Genomic DNA, 17911 nt, shown 5'->3' with positions numbered 1-17911 from the left:
GGATGGAGAATGGTGCGATGTGCTTTCACAGTAATAAACAGCTCACTTCTACGGCGGACCGGAAATAATTAAAACTGGTGCAAGGCAATGAACACGAGATCTGAAGACTGCTCTTCGGCGGCTGTGAGGCTTCCTGTGTGAAGTGCTCTCGTCTGCAGATGAAAAACTGAGTAGAAGAGTGCCATTCTACGGGACGCCTCAAAGATACTCTTATGATTTCATGAGGCTGTTTTATTTGTTTCTTCTTCTAATAATTTCCGGGTATGTAGCCGGATCCCGTCGACATTCTGCCACGATATTTCAGCCCAGAGACGTCCGGCCATCATCAGGTGAGTACACAACTACTGAAGAGCCCAGGCGCAGTCGCGGTATTTATACCGAATCTCGCGCGTTCGAAATGTACTGGCATCCCACAGCGCATGCGTCAGGTGTTGACATAGGCGACATAGACGAGTTGTACGTGCTGCTCTCTGTGGTGAAAGTAAAAAATCAGCTAGTCATTAAGTATCGGATGACACCGTCGATTCCGCTGTGATTGTATAATTTTAATAACAGGTTTCCAATTTTTATCCAGCTGAAAGCCGTTGTCACGATTTATAAGATTATCGGCAAGACGTATTTCCACTGATTCTTTGATTACAGAATCCCAAAATCCGGAAACCGTAGCTAAAATTTTTGTTCCATTGTATTCCATTAAATGTCCTAAAAAAATACAGTGCTCTGCTACAGCCGATTTTGATGGTTGCCGCAGACGGGTGTATCATGTTCTGTACATAGTTCATGGACAGTTCTTGTCGTTTGGCCAATATATGCAGAGCCACATTCACAGCGATTTTTTAGACGAGTGCTTTCTTCAGTTGTAAATCGTTTTTAACGGATCCAACCAGGGCCCGGTTCTGTGCTGGTGGACGGAAGATAACCTTGATTTTATTTTTCTTCAGTAATCTACCTATTTTCGATGACACATTCTCGGCGTAATGAAGGAACGCAGCTAATTTATAGTCATCATCAGCGTCCTCAGTGCGTTGCTCCTGGTTCTGACAATTGCGCACGGCCTTCTTTATTTGGCGTGAAGTGTAGCCATTCTCATTAAAAACCTTCTCCAAGTGTTCTAATTCTGCATGGAGGTTTTCATCATCCGATATTACATGCGCTCGATGTATTAAGGTACTGTTTTATTTTGTTAAGGATGTTTAAATGCCGTCTTTCCGACTACTAAAACCGATACCTATTTGAGCACAAGCACTTCGTGTTACTCGTCCCACAAAACATAATAACAAATTTACTTAGCTTTCTAGACCTACAAAACTTCATTGCGAAAAATACTGAAGCGTAATTTTTACATTTACACGTTTTTTTCTGGTTACCACTTACATCTACAAGAGACGTTTCCTTGTGCATTTCCCAGCTATTCCCCCGTCGTAAATTGAAGGCTTCGGCCTAATTCTGACAAGGCCTTTCCGCACCACACGCGTTTTTACGTGAAATATTTTAAAACTAGCTTAGCACCCACTGCGTCGGTTGTGTAGACTGTGTGGTTTGCGCAGATTTTGTTTTTCTTTAATCTAATTTTTATGTTGTTCACAAATTGCGACATCTTTTGAGATTTTCACGCTAATTGAGGCCTTAGAAGCACTGTATGTCCCAAATGTACCTCTGACCGATAAGCGATTCTGGTAGTTGGAGCAGGATCTCTTTGTTAATCCTGCCTTTTTGGTTCTTAAGGTTACATTTCAATAAAAACTTCTATCCAGTCAAATAGCAATTCTCATACATTTGCCTTCCAATTTTATTTAAACGTAACTAAATATTTTCATAAAAATTTTATCCCCTATTTCGTCCCCGTCGGGTTGAATTTTCAGAAACACCGAATATCTTTTTTTTTCTAATCGAGAAGTTAACTACCAATTTTCGTAGACAAACCCATAAAAATGATTTTGTAGGTCTTTAGTAAATATTTATTTTCAAATTTTACCGCATTAATGTTTGAATTCCCAAAAAAAATGTTGAAGCAAGTGTTTTTAAATTTCCGACCGAGAAACCGATTACCAATTTACGTAGCTCTAACTTCGAAACTGGCTTAATAGTGACCCGTTTAAAATACTAAACCTCTCATCCCGTATTTCATCCCCTTAGCCATGAAATTTCCAGCAGCCCCTTATCAAACGATACCTAAATGATAAAATCAACGCACTTCCAAAATTTCAAATGTTTTTCGTTAACGAGTATGGCTGGGTGATGATGAGTTGGTAAATCAGTCAGGTCCTATTTTACTTCCTCAGGCGTTACAATTCCATACGCACTGAAACACACCATTTTTTACTTTGTAACGTGCGCGTGGGGCACACAATACTCATTAAAGCCTGTACTATGGTAAGTGAGTTGGGTTCACCTTACGAGACAGGATTTTCGTATAGATATTGACCGCGTGTACCTGAATGGTGGCAAATCAGACTACACCAACTCTGTAAAAACAATGATCCATCAAGTATGTTCAAAATGCAACTACACGTCAGGATGGACCAAAAGCAACACTGAAGATGCTACCAATTTAATAATAATACGGTCGCCAGCCTAATTAGGCATTAACTGAGTTTCTTCCCTGTACAAGTTGAAGTATATTCATGCAAAACAACACGTAGTAACACTGCATAATGTAGTAAAATTTTAGAACCAGAAAATCTGTTGAACTGATAGTTTCACGTTCTGTACTAATATGGAAAAACCATGAATACAAAGCTTCGTACTGTCTATTGATCTGATTAAAATCGGGCATAGGTTACCCTAGAAATAGCACTTTCGAGCCACACACAAAATGTCAGTTTTAATAAAGATAAAACACTGAAAAATTTGGCTTTTGTATTAACTTTAACTTTTGCTGGTCAAACCAATGTGGAACACTTCCGAATTCAAATGAATAAAGGGGGGAGGGACCCTGAAACTGTTATGATCTCTATATTAAAACAATTGAGTACTGAAATTATCATGCGTTCAAGATGTCCAGTATATGAGTTACTACTCTTTTTATCTTATTTACTTCTCATTTAAATACCTAATATCTGTCTCGAAATAATTAAACTTCATTACTACATAAATATTAAAGTTATCTTTCAACTTCGTTAGACCTTCGTTATTCATTTACTGGTTCATTAACAAAACAGTTCTTTAAACACCATTCTAACATAACTAGGTCTGCAAGTAATTATTATTAACACAAAATTTAATTTTTCATTTCGGGACACTCGGATTGCACAACATTAGGAAAGGACCCTGTCTAGGTTAGTTGTGAGGATAATTAAATGACGGGAAAGTTCCGGTAAAATTTAGGTTATTACTGAACTGTTCACTCTAAGGTCCATACGAATACAGTACTAAAAGTTTCAACCTGCTTGTATCGATGCGGCGGTTGGCGATCGGCGAGATGGCGAGGCCCAGAGCACACATGCAACCACAGCTATAGCTCTTGACGTATCGGCAGTTAAATTCTTCTTGGCGTCGCAATACTTTTCCATTTATTGCCTATGGAATTTTGCCATGCTGTGTGGGTGTTGGAACAGCATACCCGAGGCTCAGTGAAACTACGTCTTCCAGGAGAGCCTCCTCGCTGCAGAAGGTGTTGCTCAGACCAATGCCAAACTCCAACTACTACTGCTGAGCTTGTTGTGCCGTACAGTGCCGTGCGCATTTTCCCGCGCTCGCCTGCCATCCACATTTTACCGCTCCCTTACAGACAGGGTATTCTCCCGAGGTTTTGCATTCTACATATCCTAACACATTGCCTACGTATGAACCAGACGCTCAGTTACAATTTTAAACATATTACAACAGTCTGAACATTTGTTACATTTCAATTCTATTACAATATTGCTTGACATTTGACATAAACATTAATATTCACATTGAAAATTGTTTACAGTTTTCTTAACACAATGGCATGAAACAAAAAAGAAATGAAATCAGAACTTAAATTACGCTAATTTATCGAAAAATCAGATGGAAAGAAATTGTTACTTATATATACAATAGTACAGCGTCGTTGTTGCTACAACTTCCAACAGAGAAACCAAAACCTCTCTTAGATTTTAAAATGCTATCATAATAAATATTATCATAAAACATTTGATCCCTTGTTTCACCTCGTTAGAGGTTGAATTTCCAAAAACTCTGGAACATTTGTCTTTTATTTGTAAGTGAGAAGTCAGATACCAGTTTTCGTATATGTAGCTTGATAAATGATGTACTAGTTCTTTAAGAATGAAATAATTTCAAGAAAACTCGTACTCAATAGATTTCCAAAAATGCTGAAGGAAGTATTTCCGTATTTCTGACCAGGAAACGAAATACCAATTTTAGTAGTTCTATCTTACAATTATCTGAATATACAGGGTGGTCCACTGATAGTGACTGGGCCAAATATTTCAAAAATAAGCATCAAACGAAAAAACAGCAAAGAACGAAACTCGTGTAGCTTGAAGGGTGAAACCAGATGGCGCTATGGTTGTCCCGCTAGACGACGCTGCCATAGGTCAAACGGATACCAACTGCGTTTTTTTTAAATAGGAGCCTCCATTTCTTATCACATATTCCTGTAGTACGTAAATAAATATGAATGTTTTAGTTGGACCACTTTTTTTGTTTAGTGACAGATGGCGCAGAAACAGTCACAATCGTACGAGTACGTGGTATCACGTAACATTCCGCCAGTGCGGACGGTATTTGCGTCGTGATACATAACCCGTGTTAAAATGGACCTTTTACCAAGTGCGGAATAGGTCGATATCGTGTTGATGTATGGCTATTGTGATCAAAATGGCCAACGGGCGTGTGCTATGTATGCTGCTCGGTATTCTGGACTACATCATCCAAGTGTACGGACCGTTCGCCGGATAGTTACGTTATTTAAGGAAACAGGAAGTGTTCAGACACATTTACTGCCAACCACGACCTGCAACAAATGATGATGCTCAAGTAGGTGTTTTAGCTGCTGTCGTGGCTAATCCGCATATCAGTAGCAGACAAATTGCACGAGAGTCGGGAATCTCAAAATGTCATGTCCATGACTATTCCCATGCCAACTGGAATGCCTACCGGGAAACCCTCTCCACCCAGATCGATAGCCACCCCTTCACCTAAAACCACCCTGACGATGTAACCCATGCCACCAACTTTCTCCAGCAGACTTTGTCTGAGGCCATCGAGGCCCACGTCCCTACTGTCGCCATGCACTCCCACCGTCCTACCTTACCCCCACAGGCCGTCCTCCCCCTCCTCCATGAATCCCGTCGTCTCTACCGTGCCTTCCTCCACACGCGTGACCCGGACACACTACGGCGCCACCGGCAACTCCAGCGACACATTCGTAATTTGCTCGCTGCTAAGAAACGCTGGGACTGGCGACAGACCTGCATCCGTTTACACGCTACCCTACCTATAAACTCGTCCAAGTACTGGTCAGCCTTCCGTCGCCTTACCGGAACTAAACCCTCCTCCAACTATCCTCTTCTCCATGATGATCACCCCTTCCCTGACACCCTTAGTAAGGCCAATCACTTCGCCTCCTACCTCTCCAATGTCTTTTCCATCCCCGATGATCCCCAGCTCTCTTACTCCCTCTTCCCGGATGTCTGCGAATGAACTGACACCTCTGTCCCTCCCCTCGCACCTCGTTTCCAGTACTTGGACAACATTCACACACGGAACTCTATGCCCCTATCACTACACAGGATCTCATTGCTACACTCCGCACAAAACGCAACACCACTCCTGGTCACGACCGTGTCACCAACCGTCACCTTTGTGAATCTCTTGTCTCTTTCCTCTCCACCCTGGCCAGGCTCTACAATGAGTCCTGTCCACCGGTCACTACCCCGACCTGTGGAAAACCTCCTGTATCCAGATGTTCCTTAAACCTGACAAACCGCCGTCCGCCGTCTCCTCCTACCGTCCCATCAGCCTTACCTCGGTCTTCAGCAAGGTCCTGGAATCTATCCTCACCCGACACATCCACCAGCATCTCCGCCAGCACCGCCTCCTTCCCATTACCAGTGTGGCTTTCGGCCATCCTTCTCTTCTGACGACCTTCTCCTTCACCTCACTCATCTCCTTTCCGAACAGCTTAATTCTCGTCGCTCCGCAATCTTCCGCTCCCTGGACCTCAAACGTGCTTATGGCCACGTATGGCATTCCGGTCTCCTCTTCAAGCTCCTAACCTTCGCCCTTCCCATTAACTACGTCCGTCTGATCGGCTCCTTTCTCTCCCTCCGTCCTTCCTACGTTACCATCCATAACACGCATTCCTACACCTTTATTCCCTCCACCAGTGTGACCCAAGGCTCCGTCCTCTCCCCCCTTCTGTACCTTTTGTGTATGGCGGACATGCCGCCGCCGTCACCCCCCATCCACCTTCTTCAGTTTGCCGATGACACCGCCCTCCTAGCCCTTGCCCCGACCCTGCAGCGTTCCCAAAACCTTCTCCAATCCCATCTTGACTGGTTCACCACTTGGTGCAACCAGTGGTTGCTCAAGGTCAATCCTTCCAAAACCCAGGCGATCATTGTAGGCAAAACCACTCCTTCCTTCCGCCTCCTTGATTTATATCTCACCATCTATGGCCATCCAATCTCCCTCACCCCCACCCTTAAGTACCTTGGCGTCACCTTCGACCGTCGCCTCTCCTTGCCCCCCCCCCCCTTTCTCCGGACAATCCAAGCCAAGGCATGCTCTCGACTCCGTCTCCTCAAGCTCCTTTCCGGCCGTACATTGGGTCTGGACCCCTCCACCGTCCTTCACACCTATAAATGCCTCATCCAAACTATCCTTTGTTACACCCATCTGGCCAAGCCTCCACCCCCCTACCTTTTATAAATCCCTTCAAATCCTTGAACGCCATGCTCTCCACCTCGCTTATCGCATTTGTCTCCCCTCCCCCACACAGCTCCTCTACGATCTCATTCCCTTCCCCCACCTCCTCCTTTTCCTTGAAAGGATACGGATCCTGTACACCTCCCACAAACTTCATCCTCCGCACCTGCTTGTGTCACCCATCGTCTCCCACTCCCACCCACTGCCATGCCTGTTTTCCCACGTCCCACCCAGTCTCCACCTCTCCACCCTCCTTAACCTCTCCCAAGGTGGCTTCTGCCAGCTCCCCCTCCCTGATGATGTCCTCCTGCCCTCCATCAACCCCTCCTATCAACTTTGATCCTCCCCCCCACTTCCTGTGTCCTTTCCTTTAGGCACCCTCCCTCCCTTCTCTTTCCTTTTCCCCCCATCCTCCTTCTTCCACCACTCTTCCCCCAGGCTTCCCCACCCCCTTGCTCCCTTCCCCCTCTCTCCCCTGCCCATGGCATCTCTGCTCTCCCCTCTCCCTCTCCCACCCCCCACCCCCTTCCTCCTCTCTTGGCAGGTACCCGGACGCGTACACGCTCAGTGGACTTTCACGCGCCAGAGATCATCGCCAGCAGTGTCTCGTGTGTGTGCCTTCGTTTTGTGCTTAGTGTTCTTTCGCCGTCACGCCACCACTGTTCACGTGTGCCGTCGCAGTCATCCGTGTTTTGTGGCCCATGTCAACAAATGTTAGCGTTTTTTCTCGTCCAGCGTGAACGGCTTCATGTTTGTTGTTTTTCGTACCTACAATTTTATGACCGCTATTTTTATTGTATTATCTGTGCCACCTATATGTCATATTATTGTACCACTCAAGGTTGAAGAGCAGCGTAATATGCTGCTGACAGCCCGCCTTGTATGAGGTGATTAAAATTACAATAAAGAAAAAAAAAACCTTGCTGTCTCCAGTGATGGACACTCACCTGAAGATGGCTGGACGATAGCCAGCTGAAATATCGTGGCAAAAAGTCAACGTGATCCGGTTGCAATCCCGAAATCTCATCGAACATTCAGTACACCATGAAAACTACAAGAATCATATGTGGAATATATTTAAAAAGTATATTAAGGGTGTTGATGTTTTCTTTCTGTGTTTAATGGCTGTAATAGTATGGTTAAACAAGAATAATTAATGAATATTGTTTAACAAAATCGAAAATATGGTACTGGGTACTTTATATAATTATATACAATTACAACGACTTCTATATTCATAGGTCATTTGGAAATCTGTAACTTTTTCACAAATCAAATATGAGAGTCGGAAATCCACTTTGGGTTTTCAGCCGCAGTTGCTACCCGGGTGCTGTGTGGTGTGGAAAGGACGGAAAGAAGTGTCAGAAGCAGGTTGGGCTGATTTACGCACGTGGCTGTGTCACGTCCGTAGCCTCTATAAGTTTTTGAGTACTGTATTACAACTGTGAGCAGTTGAGTAAAAGTTAGTGTGGCAGCAGAATTTAGCGTCGCAAAGTCGTATCTTCAAGGCCAATGTTTACCTCCATCTACGTGGTAAGAATAATTTAAATTGATCTCATTGCAGACATGAAGAGCCTAGCCAATGGTTATTCTGTGATCTACAACTGAGACGCCACAACAGCTGTGATAAACATGGTAAGATTTTATTATTAACTCTCAGTGAATAGACGTATAATCAATATCAGAGTCACAAATTTCATTCGCAACCATTGAATAGATTAAGTTATTTAACTTTATCCGTTATATACGTTAACCTAAAATCACAAAATGACTCCTAATTTCTATGTCACTGTTCTTCAATAATTTTGAGTAAACGCAAAAGGTTAAAAGATGCTATAAAATAACCTTAGCTTCAAGACAGTGAAAGATTATCGTAAGTGTATTTAATTAAAAAAGACAGTTTGAACTTCAGTTGTCTGGATAGAAATTTGATTGGTGGCATTGTTACTGTAACTTGTGTTTTAGATTTTGTTATTTCTCTCAAATAATTTTCAGTTCTTTAATTTTCATTAGTACGTAACTCCAACTTTTAAAGGCGGCAGTCCTTGACCTACACCAGAATCTCACGGCTTGCATCCATCTTGATTCCAAGTAGAACACAAGAAATTAATTTTAATAACTGAAATTAATTTCAGAAACAGTTAAATAACTTCTGAAGTAGTAAAATAAAATTGCTCCTTCAGATCTGGTGACCAAAAATCTCTGTAGAAGTACAATTTCTTTCACAGGGTCTGTCGTATAGTGAGACTGTACCAATGAAACAAGGCGTTCGCTACTGCGGTGAGGGAAAAACTGCATGGTAGGCAGCGAAGCGTTTATTCAGTGTAACATCGTTTCCTGGGTGACAAAATTATTACAGATCGAGCATTATTATCATCATACTATGGGAAACGGTCTTTGAGAACTAGAGCTGCCTACAATTAATAATATTCCGATCATATCAGTAAATATATTTTGTCAGTACCAAAAAACAATTAGTAACAGTGACACAGTGCAGATTAAATGTAAATGCTCAGTTAAGCAAAAGAAAGGCTTTCGTTATGTGCGGTGGGGAGAGAGGTTGTTGAGTACGACTTTTCCTGACGATACTCGAGACAGCTTCCAAGTCGTACATTGCGCAGCCATATGGATGGGCGTTACGGTGGACATTTCTTTAGTAGCACCGTAGCCCTCGAAGCCTTTCCTTTGCAGTAGCTTAAATTGTATTATGTAGCAAAGTAAATATCTTTTAAAACTAAAACAACTAATATGATATTTAAAAACCGTCAGTTTCATAGTTGAAGAAATACATTACCCAATACCATAACGCAAGTCCACTTATACGTCATTCTGCCATTTTCAAAAATTTAAACCGATCGGTCACACGTGTAATTGGCGGGTTATAAGATGCTGTGCGTAGTGGCATTGTATGTACTCACTGTCAGATCACCAATCAGACTGTGGACCACATTTGGTAACGCGCCACTATTTATAGCTGATTCGAGCTCTACTACCTTTGACACTCTTTAGCTTTTCAAACTGAACCATGATATTGGGTGAAACGTACATTACCTATGCTTTTGGGAATGTGATGGCTGGCGATATCTTAATTAACCAAGTGTCAGACAGTAATCCTTGATGTAAATTGCAGCCTTTATCAGCGTTTATTAGGTTTTCCAACATCCTTACTAGATAGGCTATTTAATTACACTGTATCAGAAACTTGACGTGTGTAAGACGATGTTAATTTCATCGAGGCAATGGTCGGTGACATGTGACTTAATTGGTTGTTTCAGTCTGCTGTGTCTCTAATCTGCCTCGTTAAATCAATAGGCTCAACACCCAGAAGTAAATACTTGCCGTTTTTAAATTTTTTTCGAAGTTGGATAATATCGGTTAGTGTCAACTCTACTATAACGTTGTATGACTCGTCAGTGGCGCATTTACTCTTCACAATCACGAACGATGTAACACCTAGAATCATACTTTTCTCGTGGAAATTGAAATTAGTGAAGTATGATATCCCGTGGGCAATCTCTGTCCTACCTACTATAGTACCTGAACTCTGATGCCAAACCTAGAGATTTATCTAACAGTGATTTGAGATTTCTTATCTGAAAAGTGTGTCTCATTCCACTAGATTTATCCGTGTCTTTCTTTTGATAGTTATCTTTATGTTCCTTTGAATGCTTTATCACTGTTGTCTTCGCGGCTAAACACCAATAAGAACAACAGACAAAACTACAGCCGCAAAGTTGTATTATCTGTATTTGTAGTTTTCATTTTCGTTTAAACTTTTCCTGGTTTTATTTTGTCTCCTTTCGACAACTTTGGGTCCTATATTATTCTTTGGGGATCTTCTGGACACTGCCTCGGTTCGCCAAGTCTTGTTTTCGCTCCTCGTGAACAGTCTCAGTTTTGTTATCAGACTTTCCTTGCATGAGGGACTGACGCTGTATAGCTTCATGGCTTCCTGATCGTTATCTTCTGACTTTTGATGTCTTCATCGTAACCGTATTCAGCACAAATCAGTCTGAAGTGGCGAAGGAGGGGATTAATACCACGTGCTTCGATTAGCTGTTACTTGCTCTAGAGCTCTGTCTTTTCGAAGATATGTTTCCTCAGGTATTTTGTTACATCGTAGCGAATAAGTAGCATATTTATTATAAAGATGACTGGACGCATTGCCTGATATTGACAAGTTTGAAAAATACATCCAAATGTATGACCAGTAACGTCAAGTGGGAAATTCGGAATATATCTCCATATAAACCATCATGCTACGTACCATTAACTTCCTGAGAGCTGTTTCTGTTGGTACAAGACATACGAGTCTTTATTTCATTTTTGAATGAACCATCTTTAGTGAAGCAGAAAACACAGTGAAAATCAGCAACGTTTTATTTGCAACATTTAGTTACGTCTTCTAACTACTTCTGTATATAGTCATCGATCTGAATTCAATGTTTGTTCTAATTTTACAATGCCCACATCATAGAAGGCAAAAACCTGCGCTCTCAGCCTATTGTCTACGCTGGTCTGTGATTCGTTTTTTCAGAGCCAGTGTTTCATATGAGCAAAGAAACGAAAGTCGACGCAAATCAAGTCCCTGCTGTTTGACAAGTGATCAAAAATTTCCCATCGAAAACACTGCAGGAGCAATTTTGTTTTAGCTGCAGTGTGCGGCTGAGTATTCTCATGAAAAAGGACAATGCCTGACGAAGACACTCCTTGTGACGTAACGTGGACTGCCCTTTGCAGGCGATTTTCTCGATCCACCTCATGCACTTTATGAAACTGATCAGCAATTTATTCTCGCTTACTTCCCTGACCATCTGCAACGTGTGTGATGCTGCTTTAGCGTTCCTGCATAACCGCCTTACTTCGCTGTCCTTATAAGAGTTACTTTGTTTGTGCTGCATAAAATCAGGCGGAAACGGTTAGCTTGAAGAACTAATATGGCAGAACGCACTTCACATTTGGCTGTGGATTCTACTGTCCTGCGCATATCTGCGTGCTCACTGTGCACTCTGATATTTGAAGTGACACGTGACGTAACCAACAGGCATACTAACGGCACTGTGCGCAAAATCTGCTCAAAGCTTCATCTGGTTATCCCTGTGGTCTTAATTTCGCCACGGATGGGACATGGAAAAAATTGTTCTCGTATTTGAGCGATGTACCACATTTAATGTGATGTCCCATTATTTACCTATAGCATTCATTCAAATATACCGAGATGTCCATAGATGTTTGTCATTTTCATCTGCTTATGGCATACATGGCTGCTTTCTATCTTAACGAGCTGGTTGTTTAGTGTTAATAGTAAATTGTCCAGTTGGCTATTAAAATATCAATACAATACAAAGAGCTTACAACGAAATTTTACTTATTGTGTGTATACGGTACAACTGAAAGAAAACATTATGATTTGGTGGCTTACTTTGCTGTATGGTGTTATTGCAGCACAGATTGCAGGCATTGGGCATGTAATTGTGAATCCATATTTTGCTAAATTAAAACACAATGTTATTCAAAAAAATAGTACTAATGGTGTTAACGGCGGTGTTTAGAGGCGAGGGGAAACATGTGCAGGTTTTCTGTACATTAAAAAGTGGCAGAAGGAGTTTAACATCTCAGCACATCACTAACATGGCTGCTGCTGTGAAGCGAAATAAATCCAACTTGTAACTGGGAGAAGAAGAGCGTTTCACGACTATGCTAAAGCACTGCAACAAATGAATTACTATATACTTTTAGTTACCAGCTGAGTACATGAAACGTAAAGTCTTTTAAGGTACAGCCCTATCATATCATCTGTCACAGGTTAGCACTAAAATAACTAAAATACCTGAAAAAAGGTCCCTTAATCAGCAAAAATCGTTAATGGAAGCATTTTAACATTACACAATGCAAATACGAAATGGCTTACATTGCTCCCGTGATAAACGGTAGCTAACAAGATCATGAAGTGGTTTAACATCTTTGATTTCAACTTTATTGAGGTTAGACAGAAGCTTTCTCACTTCAATGAAACTGAAAATTACTATAACCATATCCCAGGAGCAATTTCAAACGCAAACGACGAGTGTCCAACACCTCAAGAATGTAACCTCTAACACCAAGAAAGACTTAAAATATTGGAAAATTAGGATAAAGACTATTATTTTACTGGAATAAGACCAGCCGGCCGGTGTGGCTGAGTGGTTCTAGGCTCTTCAGTTTCGAAACGCGCGACCGCTCCGGTGGCAGGTTCGAATGCTGCCTCTGGCATGGAAGTGTCTGATGTCCTTAGGTTAGTTAGCTTTCAGTAGTTCTAGGTTCTAGGGGACTGATGATCTCAGATGTTAAGTCCCATAGTTCTCAGAACCCTTCGAACCATTTTTGGAATAATATTGTTCCTGCTGCCTTTAAGCGAACTCAAGGATCAGCATTGCTCTACCTGCAGCGGTTGACTGCGGCCAAAAACATTACTGTATTTTCTAGGTGTCTGAAACAGTTACATAACTGCCCAAGAGTGACCTTTGTGTGACGGTGGAATTTCCCAACATTTCTGCAGATCACAAGACACTTCACTTAGTGTTTGGCTTTCACATTGACTTGATTCGCCAAGTCGAAACCTGACACATGGTTGCATAAATTTATTCCACATGATATGAAGTCACATGCAGCTTCAAATGCACCGACTCATATGTAGCAACTACAATAGTGAAGTGTGTTATGAAATAAATCAGTTTGCTACTGTTTAACAACCTGTGGGTTCAAACTTCTTGGCAGATTATAACTGTGTGACAGACCGAGACTCGAACTTGGGACGTTTGTCTTTCTCAGAAAAGTGCTCCACCAACTGAGCTACCCAAGCATGACTGATGCCCAGTTCTCACAGCTTTATTTCTGGTAGTAACTCGTATCCTACCTTCCAAACCTCAACGAAGCTCTCCTGCAAATCTTGCAGAAATAGCACTCCTGGAAGAAAGTATATTGCTGAGACATGGCTTAGACATAGCCTCGGGGATGTCTCCAGAATGAGATTTTCACTCTGCAGCAGAGTGTGCCCTAATATGAAACTGCCTGGCAGATTAAAACTGTGCGCCATACCGAGACTTAATCTGACCACTATTGTTGTAGTCACGCTAGCAACTACCTTGAGTAAAACTCTTGTAAATTTCTCCAATATTTATACATATTTTCATATTAAATATGATTAAACATTACGAGCAATCACTACATTCTGTCGATACAAAGCCTGATTTACATATTTTAGTAACTGTGCTAAATATATGACATTTTATGTGGGAACCCGGAAACACCAGATCTAAGTGGAATTAACTCTGCCTTTCTCCCTGATGCTGTGATACTACTTTGAACAATTGTTGGTTTCTCAAAACAATATAAATAAACTTTATATTAGTGCACATAAACACAAATCATATTAGTGTAAATAACTTTTTAAAGGGTAATCTTTTAGTGTAGCACTGCCGAATTTCATTTCTAACATTCTTTTCAGTAATGGAGCAATATAATGCGTAACAAGAATCTCTTCATTTAAAAGCTTACAACATCCGTTAATTATATCACTGCTTTTATATTCTTTTGATTCCATGTCATATATTTCTGCAAAAGTGTGTAATCTTGAATAACATTACTAAAACCCACTTTTTATGTATATATTAAAACACTGCTAATATGTGTACTATATGTGTGGTGATACTTTCATTGTAATTGTCCTTTTACTGCAAGTTGAGAGTTATATTCGGATTTTCTTTAGTTCATCTGGAACTGAATTTCTATTTTCTGTTGAATATTTCAAGTGTCCACAAAATGAAACTGAAAGATTCACAACATTTTATGTTTACCTTCAAACAGGCAAGCAGGCACGGAACTCAGCAGATTATGGAATTCCAGGCATACTGCTCACTGTCACCTCAGCCCCTTTCCTAGCAAGTCTCTCTTATATATGTCATCCGCCATTTTACAGCAGATAGAGATATTACCTCCCAGTTTTCTTTAATTTACCTTGCTATTTGTGACACAAAACAAAACCTCAACAAACGAAAAGACGCCATTGCCCTAAGGTATGGTTGTGCTACAACATGGGTACTAACTTTTTATTACTGGGTTAACCTACATACCTTGTATCTAAGTTCATGCAAAAACAAATTCATGTAAGTCATTATATCTGTAAGTAAATTATATTCTCAAGTATTATCAATATTATTCATTCATTTTTGGGACAGCAATAATAGCAACCATCAACTTTTCCATTATTCCTACTTCTGTCCTTCAGATAAACTTTACTTACACAATATTAACATTAATTTAGCCTCGTTCTTGGGCTCATCTCCACTTCTTCAGTTGGAGGTGATGATTATCTTGTGTTGGCTCTTCTGAAGATCTTCTAACAACATACGCGTGAACACAGCCAACAGCATTGTCCATCTAATTGATAGTCCGTCTATGTAGCAAAATAGAATAAATTTCCAAATAATCATTGCGTGGTGAAGCAGATCATAACTCCCAGTGGTCCTGCAATTTGAACCTACCAGGACTGTCACGTCTGTTGTTTACTGCTTTCAACTAACAATGATCAAAATGACAAGAACAAATAAACATACATTTAAAAATACAACCATCAACATGTCCACAAAATCTATTCTCTGGTGCAAACCATCCCTAAATGTCACCACTGCTGCAGTAGTATAAATGTACACCATTTTTAGATGAATTTCAGAAGCCCAATTCCTTTGTCTAACTTCATTAATGGAGAACCATCAAGCACCACTCTTCAGTCAAGGTGCCAAAATTCCTTACATGCACAAATGAAGCATTCCAGACAGTTTCATCTGAAGACACATTATTTTCGTCAAGATGCATCTATTTTTCTTCCTACATCAATATTTACTTAACTCTGTCTTCATTTATACAGAACACGAAGACATTGTTACAAAATGAAGTTTAATCTCCTACGCAGTTTGTCTTTCTGCCAGCCATATCATCAAATTGTGGTTCTGCATCCAACTATACACAAAAAATTATTGTCCTCAAGAATACTTTGATTTCACACTCAAACATATTACTAATAAGATTTTAAATTACACATGTGTAACTAAACATCAAATCAAACAGCTCGAAAGCCCTCACATACAGCACAATATTCAACGGAATTACTCAACTAAATTTATAACAATGGAAAATTCAGAATGTAACAATGGCAATATTATGTAAAGTTCAGATTGCTACCCACAATATAACGGTGATGTTGAGTCACAGACAGGCAGTCCAGAAAGACTGCTAAATATGTGAGCTTTTAGCCAAAATACCTCCTTCTACAGTAGATAGCTTAACAGCTTAGACACATTCACACAAGTACATACTGACACACACATGACCACTGTCTCTTGGCACAGAGACCAGAGGGCGAGTAACTGCCATGATGGAAGGGGGCAAGGAGTGTGAGCGATAGCAGGGTAGGGGAGGGGGAAAGTAGACTGCTGCTTTTGGGAGCATGCAGTGGTGTGATAGGGACATGATAGGGCAGCTGAGTGCCATTGGTAGGTTAGATATGATCGGTGGAAGGGCATCAATAAGGGATAGGAAAGGAAAAGAGAGAGAGAGAGAGAGAGAGAGAGAGAGAGAGTCAGAGATGGAAAGAGCTGGGGGTGAGGGGGGAGAGAGAAAGACAGAGAGATAGAGTAGTGGGTGTGTTGGTGGAAAAGAAGGCTGTGTAGTGCTAGAGTGGGTGCAATGAAGGAGAAGAACAGGGGCTAACGAAGACTGGGGTTGGGGACATCAGAAATATAGGATATACTGGAGGGAGAGTTACCACCTGCATAATTCAGAAATCTGACATTAATAGGAAGGACCCAAAGGGAGCACTCTGTGCAGCAATCATAGAAGTTAAGAACACCTGTTCATCAGCTTGGTCAGAAACTGGGTGGTCCAGCTGGCTCTTTGCCACCATTTGTTGCTGGCCATTCATACGGACAGGTAATGCATGACTGTTTACAGAGGTAGACCAGCCTTTGACGGGATAGGTGATGCTTGTGATACGATTTGAGTTGGTATTAGTGTGAGGATGTATTGGGAAGACTTGCATCTAGGTCTGTTACAGGGGTATAAGCCAACAGGCAAGGAGATGGGAACAGGAGCGGAGTGGGGATGGAAGAGGGTGTATCATAAGTTTGGTGGGCATTTGAATACGACTGTTGGTGTGGTGAGAAGGCCAGTGGATAGTTTATTCCTCATTTTTGGGCGTGGGAGAGGTAGTCGAACCCTTGCGGCGAATGTAGTTCAGTTTCTGCAGTCCGGATTAGTACTCAGTCACAAGGGAAATGCTCCTTTGTGTCCAGATGTGGGACTCTGTGAGGTGATGTAAGACTGCTCACACTTCAGCACTGCACAGCATTCCAGTCCACCAGTGCATACACTAGTCTCACTTTCTCTCTCACCCCACCCTGTACTTCTCTCGTGTTCTGCCTCCTGCCCCAAAACTCATTTCTAACCACCTGACAATACCAAGCTTCCCTAGCCCATACCCACTGTGTCCTTGCATGCTTCCACAAGCAGTGCTTTACCGTCATCCACATCTAGCCTGCTGTCCCTCCACCCACACCAGTCTTCTCCTTATCCCTATCAAGAAGACTACTTCTCACATATGTGCAGTTTCTCGCTGTTGGGCCCTTGTGGCAATAGCTCGTGGTTATATATGTGTCCTTAACCTTGGGTGAGTGTCTACTTTAGAATAAGGCATTTTGGCTGAAAGTTCACATATTTAGCGGTCTTTTTAGAGTGCCTGTCTGTAACCCTGCATCTGCTCTATATCGTTTTCTTTATATTCTAAACTAAATTTCTGCTCCTTCTTCTCATATATGTAAATAAAACATCAGAGTCTGCATGATTGCTAACATAGCTAGACGTAACTTAAAAACACCCAAAATAATGAAATGTCCACTAAAACCGCTGGGCAGAACAGATAATAGGATTGTGGAAAGGGCCAAGGGTTGAAGTCAGTTTATGCTTCTGATTGTCATTTATTGTAATTTGGCAACTCTTTCACGGCTTAAGGCCCCCA

The sequence above is a fragment of the Schistocerca cancellata genome, chromosome 6, assembly GCF_023864275.1.
Source record: "Schistocerca cancellata isolate TAMUIC-IGC-003103 chromosome 6, iqSchCanc2.1, whole genome shotgun sequence".
NCBI classification, from domain to species: domain Eukaryota; kingdom Metazoa; phylum Arthropoda; class Insecta; order Orthoptera; family Acrididae; genus Schistocerca; species Schistocerca cancellata.
Note: the sequence above shows the minus strand (reverse complement) of the source record.